The following is a 13,238-nucleotide window of genomic DNA, read 5'->3' as shown; positions in this document are numbered from 1 at the left end:
ATATGATTATTTGTCAGGATTTGGGTTTAAGCACCCCATATAATCTCTCATAACTCTTTTATCTTTTGGAATTTTCAGTAATTTTTTGTGAATTTATATTCTGCACACAGGAATTCATATGATTATGCAAAAATCAGAAAAAAGGAACACTTTTTTAAGGCTATTTAGCTGTTATTTTTAGCATATCTCGCAATAACCTGATACCCTCCTTGTTTCTTTGTCACTTTGATGTTTTTCAATATCTTTCTTCCCATAAAAATATTTAGTAGTCTATTGGGATTTAAGCAAAAAATTTGGACTGTCTGTATTTTAAGTTCTGATTTAAGGAAAAATTTTGAAAAGTTACAAGAAGTTTTTTTTTTTTTTTTCATAATCATATTAATTCCTTTGTGTAGAACACCAATATGAAAACATTTTCTAAAAACCCCAGAAAAAAAAAAGTTATGAGATGAGCTCAAGCTGAGAGAAAAACTTGGTATAAGAGGAATCATATGTAGTGTGTAAGAGAAAACTGTGCTGAGCACTATTCACAATAGTTTCATTATTATTATACAATATAGAGATACTACAATGCATATGAAGAACGACAGTTGGGTAAAAAAATCAAGTGATGCAAATCGATGGAACCTGCAAAAAAAGAAAACAAACAAAGAATTGTTGAAAGCTAAACCTCATGATGGAGATGATAAAGATCTGCAACAAATGTTAAGACATTGTTCTAGAGAAGATTTGGCCAACTTATGGAAACATTGAAAGACAAAGATATGATGATGAGTATGATGTGAATGTGTGTGTATAGATATAGGTATAATAAATTATAACTTATCCGAAAGTTACTTTGAGCTCATAAACCCAGTGCTCATCTCTAGATTAAAATTTAATTTTACAGTTGACATTCTCTGTAGATTTGGTATGTACTTTCAGTTGCTATAAGAATTAAGGCATGTAGCTAGTTCAGGGACATGACAAAATATCTGAATCTGAATCAAGTTTTTCCAGATCTAATTCTCTGACTACAATATGCTATGCCCTTCCATTTTCTTAGATTAGTATAGTTTGAGAGAGACTTGGCTGCTATTTCTAGCAGGTTAAATAATTATGTAAGAGAAGGGTCATTTGGGTGACTGGCATTCCATCACTTATGAAGAAACTCCAGCCTCTGCTCCACAGCTATACTGTCTCCTCTCTTTTCTATCATTACTAAAACAGTTTCTGCTCATCAGAACTGGCTGGTCTTGTAGCTCTGTCACTCAAGTGCTCCCTGACCCATTGGTCACTCCACTTCTCTTTATATTTGTTGCTCCTCCACACTAATGACTATGTCCAACCTTTCTTCTACAGAACATCAGGTCTCCGGAATCTCCACCCTGCTCCTGTCTTCTCTGCAGGCATTGACCTGTAATAGCTTAAATGGAACAGTAACAGTATCAAGCTTATGAGTCTTAGAGAGCCAGCAAGAGCCATAAGCTCTGCCCTTTCCTCTTGACTCAGCAAATATAAAAAAAAAAAGGTAATGTTGAGATGAGAGGTAACCATCAACATAGGGAGGAGCAACCCTATTGAATTTGTTGCTAAGAGAGAAGCAATTATCATGTTTATACTTTCTCAAAGACATTATCCTCAGTCAAATCGTCCAACCCATGCTAGAATAGATTAACGTCCGCTTTCCATGCTAGCATGGGTTGGATGATTTGACTGAGGACTGGTGAAACCAGATGGCTACACCAGGCTCCAATCTGATTTAGCTGTAGAAACTCTGCCAAATCAGATTGGAGCCTGGTGTAGCCATCTGGTTTCACCAGTCCTCAGTCAAATCGTCCAACCCATGCTAGCATGGAAAGCGGACGTTAATCGATGATGATGATGATGATGATTATCAGAATTGGCAAAATTACAACTGGGAATTAGGCCCAGTTCACTTATCTGTTTTCCCTGGAGCTTATCATCGGCACTAATGGTTATGGATTCAATCCAACTCCTTGAGTCAATGTCTTTTAATACTTGGATGGATTATGCTTGTTATTGTATATACTTAATCTATTGCTTAGTTTAACACCACCTGACCCTTAAGTATCTTCAGTAAAGTTCACCCATGTTGCAAGTATTTTAATGAGGTCACTCATGTTTGAGGACAATTCAACCTTCTGATACTCTACTTTGTACTTAAGCAACCTTTGTCTTGTTGTCTCTTTAAACATGCCTACCTTATAAGTTTTGCAGGTCATGAAAAACGTCAGCAGCACTGTTCTTGTTTTTTTTACAATAAGTAATAAAATACATCTCTATCTATTTGCGTCAATGTGTAGGTGTGTACATATAAAAATTCCTTTGTATATATACACATTTGAGAAGTGACCGATATCTGTCACACATTGACCATTCTGATCAATATGTTTGATTGGCTATTATCATTTTATGAAACCTGAGTCACAGCTGAACCACCATTCACCAACAATAGATTTAATCTTAAACTGTTAGATTTTATTTTTATCTTTTAGTAGCAGAGCTCATGACCCATTACTGGGCCTCTGGGGATTCATGGGAGGAAGGTAGCCTCAAACTGAAAACCTGGCCCAAATGCTAGCAAGATAGTAGACTCTGCCAAAGACACTGAAGGTGCCAAGTGGTGGTGGTTTTAAACCAAGAAAAGGAGTAAGTCTGCTATCCCAGTTGGCCATGATGGAATTTGAACTCAGAATACAAAGAGCTGGAAGAAATACTGCAAGCATCTGTTCAACATACCTTAGATTGGCACTTTTTTTATTGACTCCCAATAGGATGGAAGACAAGGATGACCTCAGCAGGATTTGAACAGAGTTGAAATAAATACTGCAAAGCATTTTGTCCAATGCTCAAAAGACTCTGCCTTTGTTCCACTTTTATAAAAGTTTTGCTTTTATAAAGTCATTAATTTAAATTTAAAAATATAAAATTTATGCCATTATTCAAAATGATGATAAGATATTTCACTCAAGTAGACAAATATCTTCATTGACTGAATAAACTTTGAATGACAATATTGACATTACATTATTTTATTTTATCATTTTTTTGTGTCTTCAGTTTTCAAGCCATAATATTTGATTGGTTTGCTCTTTTTCTCTTTTCTTTTTGTCACGCCACTCACATATTTTATTTGTTTTCTCCAACCAACTTTCTTTCAAAAGTCTCACCATTTTTTGTCCCTTGCTACTGTCCTCTATTGAGTGGATGATCAATAACTTGTTAGCTATATGTCATAACTGTCATATACATTACACTCTACACTCATCTAATCATTACATGAAAATAAATTAAAATATTAATTTCTGTATCATGTCATGGTGATGTGTGGTTAAGAAGCTCGCTTCCTAACCACTTGGTTTCAGGTTCAGTCCTATTGCATGGCACATTAGGCAAGTGTTTTCTACTGTATCCCCAAATATGCTTAGTAAGAAATTTTTTTTTTGCTAGCTTTGGTCCATATAGGGACAGTCTTAGTATTATCAAGAATTAGGGCGGGTGGGCGAACAATCATACATTTGATAAGCTCAAGAAAGACCTAGCTCATTCTTTGGGGCCAAAGTCACAGTAGAGATCAACCTGGATGTGACATTAGATGCAGACACAGGTAACTATAAACCTTTCCAAAAATCAAATGAGAGGCTGACATATATCAACACCCCCGCACCTGCCATCCAGCCATAGTTTTCAAAAGCCCAATGAAGGAGATTAACAAAAGAATCCCCAGCCTGTCTTCATATAGGATCTTCAATGCTGTGGCCTTGTACTATGAGAAGCCTTGGTTGCTATATGTTTAAAAAATAATATTAGTTTTATCGCCAACCCTAATCCCACCAATTGAAAATGCCATTGTATGCAAATGGTTAACACACCTATTTTCTCTTAATGTTAAAACTTGTGTAGGCAAGCTCTTTCATTTTCCATAAACATGCAGGTACAGAAAAATATTTAATAGACATACTCTAAGGGTTTCTTTTCACTACACATGTAGCATAAAGCATTTAGCTGTAAACCTAGTGAAAAAGACTTTAACATGGAGGATGACTGTTCATGCAGCAGTAACACTACATTCCCACTAAATGGTTAATGTAATACAGAAACTGTCATTTATCCTAGAGGGTGCCAAATATACAGAAATATGTGAGTGTGACAAAAGGCCCCTTCAAGGCCAGGTTAATTAACCACAAGTCCTTGTTTAATATCCAGGAAAGATGACACGAGATTGGTGAGGCATATATGGATAATGAAATAAAATGCAACACAGTATAATATTAAGTGGAGACTGATAGAAAAGTATAGAACCTACCTCAACAGCAGTAGGAGATGCAGACTATTTAGTTGAGAAAAGGAATTATATTGAAGCACTCCCTCCATCCAAGGGCCTACCTGGACAACTCATGGCCCTCTTCAGTGTTTTTGAAAAGACCCCCCCCCCCCCAACAACAACTTTCTGGGGTCAGAAAGCAGTCTTGTTTCACTTTCTAGAATTTCTCTCATAGGCCCTAGCTCTATCTAAAACATTCAGATGATGATCTTCTGTTTAGAAAACAGCCAAAATTTAATGTATACAATGAGTTAGAAATACTTAGAATTAACATGTGACAACAAGGGAGCTTATACATGGTCGTTCAGTTTGCAAGAAATAGCTGCTAAATCTCTCTTAAATACCACTCTACTGTTTCAAAAGGAAGAAGTGTACATTGGCTAATATGGTCCTAGATACATGTGCCTGAAAATGAAAAAAAAAAGATAAAAGCTTGATTGCTTTTGATCATAGTGATAATAAGTCAATTTATTTAGGCCTTACACAATGTTAAACAATATAAACAGACATATTATCTTATTCTCATATTATATTATAATGTCATTAAAAATAAGACTTTTTAGATTCAAAGGCACTGAAATTAACAACCAATGATTTGATTTTATGCAAACCTTATAGGGAAATACCTTCAAACTTTCATGAAATGCTATTTCATCTCTTGTGTAACATCATGTTGAAGCAAGTAAAAATAACTTTTACAGTCTGCTGCACTAGTAGACAAAAAAAAAGGCTTTAAAATAAAAGTTAAATTTATATCATCTTGTACAATTTTCCAGGAAACATTGCTCACATGTGTCATGGTAGCTGTCATGCATCAAATTTATTAAACCAGATTTGTACAAAATAAAAACCCCTTGTCAGTCCAATTTATCAGTGTGTAGTTGTTGGAGATTTTGTTTTTGTTTCTCAGTATATAAGAAAATGTCTCTACACATAAGATTCACTCATTGATAAGAACATATAAATCAATAGTGACAAATACTTAAATACAATCATATACCACTACTTAAAAAATTGTTGATACAACAATTCAAATAAATTCAGGAGTTCAAATAAAATTATAAACTAGGTGAATTTTGAATTGCAAGAATATCATTACATAAGGGGAAACGATTTTTAAAAATGTCTTTTTTTTTCTGTATATAATCGTGATTTTATCACAGCATTCCTGTGTATATTACACCCAGATATAGGACCAGTATGTCTACGAATCAATATATAGATATATTAAAGTACTGCACAGCTGGTTGAGTAAGTAGCTGACCTTACTGGCTTGGATGTTGATGATTTATACATCAATACCAGTTCTGTATAATGGCCATGACCTGGAGATTTAACTCTTCCTGGCTCTTACTTTCGACAAGGCACCATTACATCCTGTTTCAAGGTGCTTCTCATACATGTGACTAAACAGTGACCATATAACATTCTCAACTAGATTCAGGACAAAAAAGTCGGTAGACTTAATAAGAATACTTCTGTCCAGAAATTTACTATCATTTCTCTATCTCTGCTATGACTGCCATTTCTCACTTGAACTGAAAATGTGTGTTGTACTTGTATCATCCTTCCATCTTATTCCTCTCAACCATATTGTCTCTCACACTTGTCTCTCCACTACTATAACTTCTTGTTTGTCTTTCTCTCATTTTCATATCAAAAACAAAGTAAGACATATTGAGCTATGGTTGTTTAAACCAGGGGTTTTCAAACTTTTTGACTTGCAGACCCCTTTATATTTCAGGCTTTACCTTAGGGACCCCCTTATAAATGCTTATGAAATTTATACATAAATATTTGCTTAAAATAACATATACTTTTACATTTATTTATTTAACAGTATTTAACAAATAGGTTTATTGTCAATTAAAAGATTTTGATTAAAAAACATATAAAATCAAATTGCCCATAAAAAGTATTTGCTGTCTACGGACCTCCTGTCTTGTCCTTGCGGACCCCCTGTGGTCTGCGGACCACAGTTTGAAAACCCTTGGTTGAAACTATAAATCAACTTCAGTATGACTTATAAGGTTTATGGGTTTTACTCTACTTCATGTGGTCCCAGATTCAGTCCTATTGCATGGCATCTAGGATAGGGAACTTCTACTGTAGTCTTGAGCTAACCAATGTTTTGTGAGTGAAATTAGGCGATGGAAAATGTGCAGAAGCCCATCATTTATGTATGATGTATGTATGTAGGCATATATGTGTGTGTATGTGTCTGCATGTTATGTCTCTATATCTGCTGTGTTTGTGTTACCATGGTTTGAAAAATCAATGGTTGTGTGCATGTCCTGTAACCCAGTGATGCAACTAAAAAAAGATTGCTAAATTAAGCATTAGATTTTAAAGTAAGTAGTGGAGGGGTCAATATGATTGACTACAGCCCTTCAAAGCAGTGCTCCAGCATGGCCACAGTCTGGTGACTAGAACAGATAGAAGAATGAAGAGGTAAATATGTGCAAATTTTGTAAATAAATAGAAATTATTGTTGCCACTTGTTGCTGTTAATGTTGTTGTTGGTGGTGCTGTTGTCATCGTCATCATCATCATCATCAGAGTTAATGTCAGTAGCAGCAACATTGGTGGTAGTGTCATCACCATCATCATCATCATCCTTGCTGAGTCATCCCTGATCAAAACGACCTATGATACAAGGAATTTGAAGTTGTAACCATTCCATTTTGATCTCTAACATTCTGCATCCAAGAACCACATTAACTGATGTGTCCTTATTTTTCCTCTTTCTTTTTAAAAGATAGTAGTTTGTGATTTGAAGAAAATTTTATTACTATTTCTATTAGGCTTGACAACTACCATATTGAAAGCCTTCTTTGGTTCACCCTGGGAGTGGCAGGACACATTGTGTAATTGCAATGAATGGCAGATTGAGAATAACTTCTTGGTTAATTTGGCTGACATATTCTGAAGGAATGCAAAATATTCATTTGGTTTCACAATGGTTCAGTGGCTAAGCTTTGTGAGCCCATTCAGCATTTTTACATATTTAAAAGGTTGTCAGAGAAGATAGTTTTTGTATTTGGAAGATAAAGAGGATCTATATAAACTTTAGAGACTCAGGAAATTGATTTTCTCAAATGTTCTGGTGGCTCTTTAGAGGTAGTAGATAATTTCTGCTACCTAGGGAACCAAATTAGTAGTGGGGGAGGATGCACGGAGGGTGTGATACCTAGAATAAAAGTAAGATGGAGGAAATTAAGAGATTTGTTACCTCTGTTGGTCACGAACAGTTTTTCTGTCCAAGTGAAAGGAAGATTGTATGATGCATGTATGTGGTCAGCAATTCTACTTGGTAGTGAGACATGGGCCATGAATGCAGAGGACATGTGAAGGTTAGAAAGGAATGAGACTAGTATGCTCCCCTGGATGTGTAATGTAAATGTACATGTTCAGGAATTAGTTATTGTGTACAAGACAGACAACTGCGCTGATTTGGTTATGTCATGCAGATGGATGCCGACAGCTCTATAAAGAAGTGTCAATCTCTCAAAATAGATGGAACATGTGGAAGTGGGAGACCCAGGAAAACAAGGAATGAAGTACTGAAGAATGACCTTAGGATGTTGAACCTTTCAGGTGAGATGACAAAGAACTAAGATGCTTGGCGCCTTGCTGTAATCAAGAAGACTCTGCAGAAGAAGTGTTAAGACTGATCCCTCTGGTGGTGTAAACCATTCATGGAAGTGCCATTTAAAAGTGTCCATGCAGTACCATGTGAAAGCACCTGGCACACTCTGTAAAGTGCTTGGCATTAGAAAGGGTATCCAGCCATAGAAACCATACCAAATCAGACTGGTGTCTGGTGCAGCTCTTCAGCTTGCCAGCTCTAGTCAAACCATACAACCCATGTCAGCTTGGACAACAGATGTTAAATGATGATGATGATGACGTCAATGATGATTAATTGGACTAGACAGCTCAAGTTTTGAGGGTCTTGTCTAAGGCACAATGCAACATTATAAACAGGATATGAATCATTAAACTTCTGCCTGCGACCCAATATTTACTGTGACAATCCTAACTCCTCACTAATTGTCAGTGCTTATTGCTGCAACTTTTGAGGTTTTCAGAAATGATTGCCCTTGGCTGGTACTTTGTTAAAAACCAACGCTGTCTCATTGTAGAAACTGAAGTCATTACTGAATAATGAAATATTTCTTAATTATTTAATACCCTGCTTACTGCTTATTTGCAATTCAGTGAAATTAAGCCAATGAAGGAAAAGAATGGAACTTTATGTAGTCATCTGCCCTGCTAGTAATAGTAACTAAATCTTCAAATTACTACTCCCTACTATCTTGAAATGAGTAGGACACATTGGATCATGTAGTCCTAGATACACAGAGTTGAAGTGAAAGACTGAATGGCCATGGCTGGAATGCTCTTGATTGTAGGTCTGCTTAGTAGAGGATGGTATGGGGCTAAATAACAAATTGGGCCATTTGAGAGCTAAGTTATTTTAACCACTAATATAAATACAACATCAGCAATTTGACATGAAGACAAACTCTTGTTTTACCTCAGCCAACTGTGACTTAGAAATGAAGTTACCGTCGTCAAACAGCATTATTTAACCATAAAATAATATTTACTATATCATTTGGTTTTTTCACTCATGAACAAACTAGTTACTGAAACCATCTGTCCCCATATTATGGCATATTTTTTTCATTGTTGTTTTATTGTTTCTGGCAAAGAAAATAGTTAAGTTTCTAAACTGAAGAGTTTTATGTTTTGAGTTCAAATCCTGTTGAGGTCAAATTTACTTTCCATTCTTCATTATGCAAGGAATCAGTTCTGTCACCTGTCCTGCATGTGTTTTTGTGCTAATGTATGAAATTATTTAGCTATGTGTGGTTAAGGAATTCACTTCACAATCATGCAGTTTGAGGTTTAATCCCACTGGATGGCACCTTGGGAAGATGTCTTCTTTTGTAATTTTGAGTTGATCAATATCTTGGGTGTGAAATCTGGTTGACAGACAAAATGTGAAAACCCATAACATATATTATCTATCTATCTATCTATCTATCTATCTATCTATCTAACTATCTAACTATCTATCAAGATAGATAGATAGACAGACAGACAGATAGATAAGATAGACAGACAGGCTGACAGACACATATGTTAAAGGATTTTGTACAGTGTCTGTCAACTAAATTCAAGATTCTACTATTGAAACAAAAATGCTGTTAACTGAAGCCCAGAACTATTGTAACAGGCATCGTACTATCACCCCAGAAACATTTTGAAGTGAAAAGAAAAAGAAAATTGGAGAAAAATATAAAGAATGCATTACACAATAACAACCAGCTCTCCCTTTTCGAATTATTCATAATCATCTTTGCTCCAGAGTAAAGATCATTTGCCAACTTCAGTCATTTTTGTATAACTATTTTACAGTGCTGTGGCTTACAACAATAAATTACTTCATAGAGCAGCGTTTAAGGCTAAGTACACTTGACCACTGATCAATCATTTCAAATTAACTGGGTTGTTTCCTAACATAACTAGGGTACAATTATTACATAGACAGCATTCCAACCTTTCATACTCCTTTTATCAACTGGCATTTATATAACTGGCCTGAGAAGCATGAATGGTGAAGTGGACTTGGGTAGGATTTGAACACAGAATGTCAAAAAGTCAAAGCCAAACACACCAAGTATTTTTCTTGACATTTTATAAATTTCCCATCTGCTGTTCTATATATAATATCATAAATCTTAAATTAAACTATTCTAAATAAGTAAGTTAGTAAGAACTTTGCTGCTGAGAATTTTTATTGCATTGACTAACAATACTAACCAAACACTCTGAAAGAAAAAGAAAACACAAAACACAGTTGAACTATAAAATTGGTTTCATTAGCTGAAATAACCTAACATACCAGATTGGTGTGTAGATATAAACATAGTTAAGTGCAAAGGTTTTGGTATAATGGGGGTGATGTACATGGTGGTGGTGGTGGGGATGGTAGCAATTGTGGTATTAGTATGTTTCTATGTGGAGGCACACTGGCCCAGTGGTTAGGGCAGCAGATTTGAAGTTGTAGGATCGTGGTTTCGATTCCCAGACCGGGCATTGTGAGTGTTTATAGAAAGAAAACACCTAAAGCTCCACGAGGCTTCGGCAGGGGGTAGTGGCGAACCCTACTGTAGTCTTTCACCATAACTTTCTCTCACTCTTACTTCCTGTTTCTATTGTACCTGTATTTCAAAGGGCCAGCCTTGTCACACTGTGACATGCTGAATCTCCCTGAGAACTACGTTAAGGGTACATGTGTTTGTGGAGTGCTCAGCCACTTGCACATTAATTTCACAAGCAGGTTGTTGCATTAATCGGTTCAACTGGAACTTTCATCGTCGTAACCGATGGTGTGCCAAGATGTTTCTATGTTTGCTATGACACCCATAGTGGTGGTACTCGTTCTAGTATGTGTCTGTGTCACATGGTGATGACAGTGGTGGGAGTAACAGTGGCAGTGGTCTTATAGCAGTTGTATGTTGTTGTTGTTGTTTAGCCCTAAATCTATGATCAAAGGTTTTCAGGCCATGACCATTCCATTTTGTTTTCAGGTTTAGTGTATCTAGGGCTTCATTATCCAATGTGTTTTTCATTTTTAAAGATAACATTATGTGAAGGCTTTGACTGTTATTTCTAGCAGTGTGGTGCCTCTGTGTGGGGTACAGCTCAAGCGGTTATGATTATGACAGTGTTAGTGGTAGCATTTATGATTGTTGTGTTATCGGTGTTAATATTTATAAATGTCTAGGGCAGTGATTGAGCAGAATTCCACCAAGGTGGACTTTGCCCTTCATCCCTTCAATGAAAAAATTTCAATGAAAAAAATTCCAGTTATGTATTGGGGGTCAATATAATCGAATTATCCCTTTCTCCCAAAATTGCTGACCTTGCATCAAGACTTAAAACCAACATTTGTTAATGTTTAGTAACACACTTGGAGTTGAGTGGTGGTGGTGGTGGTGGTGGTGGCAGTACAACAAAGAATGAATAAAGAGGCAACTTTCATCAATAAATATCTTCTACAACTAAATATGAACACATAACATAATATAGAACACTACTAACCTTTCATTTAATACCACTAACCCCCATACATCCCATACACCATTCACATTACAGATCTAGATCTACCCTAATTGCACCAAATCCAGAACTACTTACCTCGCCTACACATAATCTTTTTACTCAGGGACTAGTAGACCTGACACCGTTCAGTATTCGGTGTGCATTCAAAGCAATGATTAGTAATATTACGAAACCGGTATGCTTTTGAATCTCTTTACTAACTCATAATAATGACTTTTATTACCTTTATTCCTGCCTCAGTTCATCTAATTGTTTATATCTATCGTTACTTTTCATAAAAAGCCTTTACTTTTTTTGATTTCCAATGTGCATTTTCGCTAATTTTTCTTCTTACTTTTCCCTTATATTTCCATGTGTAGTTTCTATTTTGCTTTTGTAACATATTTCTATTATATGTATATATATATATAAGGGCATCCAGCTGTAGAAACTCTGCCAAATTTAGATTGGAGCCTGGTGTTGCCATCCGGTTTCACCAGTCCTCAGTCAAATCGTCCAACCCATGCTAGCATGGAAAGCAGACGTTAAACGATGATGATGATGATGATGATGATGATGATGATGATATATCCAACCACATGGTTCCAGGTTCAGTCACACTGTGACACCTTGGGCAAGTGTCTTCTACTGTAGCCTTTGGTCAACCAAAGATTTGGGAGTGGTAGACAGAAGCTGAAAGAAGCCCATCGTTTATATGTGAGTGTGTGCATATGTGTTTGTGTGTGTGTGTGTGGGCGTGTGTGTGTGTATGTGTGTGTGTGTGTGTGTGTGTGTGTGTGTCTGTGTGTGTCTGTGTTTGTCCCCCCACCATCACTTGACAACCGATGTTGGTGTGTTTACATCCCTATAACTTAGTGGTTTGGCAAAAGAGACTGATAGAATAAGTACTAGGCTTACAAAGAATAAGTCCTGGAGTCGATTTATTTGACTAAAGACGATGTTCCAGCATGGCTGCAGTCAAATGACTGAAACAAATAAAAGAATATATATATATTGTCGTCGTATAACGTCCGCTTTCCATTGCTAGCATGGGTTGGACAATTTGACTGAGGACTGGTGAAACCAGATGGCTACACCAGGCTCCAATCTGATTTGGCAGAGTTTCTACAGCTGGATGCCCTTCCTAACGCCAACCACTCAGAGAGTGTAGTAGGTGCTTTTACGTGTCACCCGCACGAAGGCCAGTCAGGCGGTACTGGCACCGGCAACGAACTCGCTCGAAGAAATTCCATGTATCACCCACACAAGAGCCAGCCCAGGGGCACTGGCAACGATCTCGCTTGAAAAACCTCATGTGTCACCCGCACAAGAGCCAGCCCAGGGGCACCGGCAACGATCCCGCTTGGAAGATATCATGTGTCGCCCACACATGAGCCAATCCAGGGGCACCGGCAACGATCCCACTCGAAAGATTTCATGTGTCGCCCGCACATGAGCCAGTCCAAGGGCACTGGCAACGATCTCGCTCGAAAATCCTACGACGGTCCCACACAAGAGCCACTTAGGGGCACTGGCAACGAACTCACTCGAATAATTTCATGTGTCACCCGCACAACAGCCAGTCCAGGGGCACTGGGAACGATCTCACTCGAAATATTTCATGTGTCGCCTGCACATGAGCCAGTCCAGGTGCACTGGCAACGATCCCGCTCGAAAGATTTCATGTGTCACCCGCACAAGAGACAGCCCAGGGGCACCGGCAACGCTCTCGCTCGAAAAACCTCATGTGTCACCCACACAAGAGCCAGCCCAGGGGCACCGGCAACGATCTCGC

Source organism: Octopus bimaculoides, chromosome 2 (genome assembly GCF_046866305.1).
Source record: "Octopus bimaculoides isolate indiv1 chromosome 2, ASM4686630v1, whole genome shotgun sequence".
Lineage (NCBI taxonomy): Eukaryota > Metazoa > Mollusca > Cephalopoda > Octopoda > Octopodidae > Octopus > Octopus bimaculoides.
The sequence above is the reverse complement of the archived record's forward strand: the minus strand, read 5'-3'. Positions refer to the sequence as shown.